The sequence below is a fragment of the Dreissena polymorpha genome, chromosome 11 (assembly GCF_020536995.1).
Source record: "Dreissena polymorpha isolate Duluth1 chromosome 11, UMN_Dpol_1.0, whole genome shotgun sequence".
Taxonomy (NCBI): domain Eukaryota; kingdom Metazoa; phylum Mollusca; class Bivalvia; order Myida; family Dreissenidae; genus Dreissena; species Dreissena polymorpha.
Genome location: NC_068365.1, coordinates 71991697 through 71992657, shown reverse-complemented (window position 1 = coordinate 71992657; position 961 = coordinate 71991697).

Here is a 961-nt window from a genome sequence, read left to right as displayed (position 1 = left end):
ATTTCATTAAATGAATGCTTAATGAAATATAAAGTATTTGGAATAGCTTTAAATGATTTTAACAACAAGGACTACGATACAACAGCAAACAAGTGACATTCCAAGTGATTGAACTCGGGTGCAACTCGGAAATAGACAAATTAACCCAAACCTTGCATTTTCTTACAAAGGATTAGATATTGTAGACGAACACACATTCTGTATCAATGAAGATACCTGGTAATATACAAATCATTTTAATAATGGCCATAAACGCCTTTCAATCCATTGTTCAATCCGTTTTTAGACTAATATTATACCTTTGACTTGTAAACTGTATGTAAACGCAGCGATTGCAAGCAGGTGAAAAAAGAATTGCTTATTGTAAAGATTTCCTAAAGTATACAGTTTCACAAGGGTGTACTTAACCCGTAACCGCTTAGATGCGTATTTTGACGCATGCGGTTTAAGTCCATTAGACATCTTAATTTAAATTTAGACCTTTCTTACTAGTTTCAAGTTTAACCAACCAGTGTCCAGTTTAATGATGTTTTAACATATCCCCATTTTCAATTTGCCTCTGAGTAGAAAAAGGTTAAATCGGCAACGACATAATGCTGCCATTAAAGCTAAATATGAGAACCAGTGTTCAGCTTAATGTTTTCATTGAATGCACTAACAACTCAAAACTTGTTATTGAAAGATATTTGGACATTTGTACGAAGGTTCGTTTGTCAATCGTAGTCGTTCGAGTTAGCTAACGAGAGCGAATTCAACCAGGAATAATACACCAGTAGATTTTAGGCATTGGCTAATTTTACTTTGCGATACATCATCATGACCTGATCACCAAGTGTGCATCTGATTATCAAATTGTACAAGCTTTCAAGGAACTAAGATGTAGGATAATTATAAATTAGTTGGACGATCTGTATCATTACAGAGATGCAAAAGGCGATTTTTAGTTCAAGTCAAAGTGAAA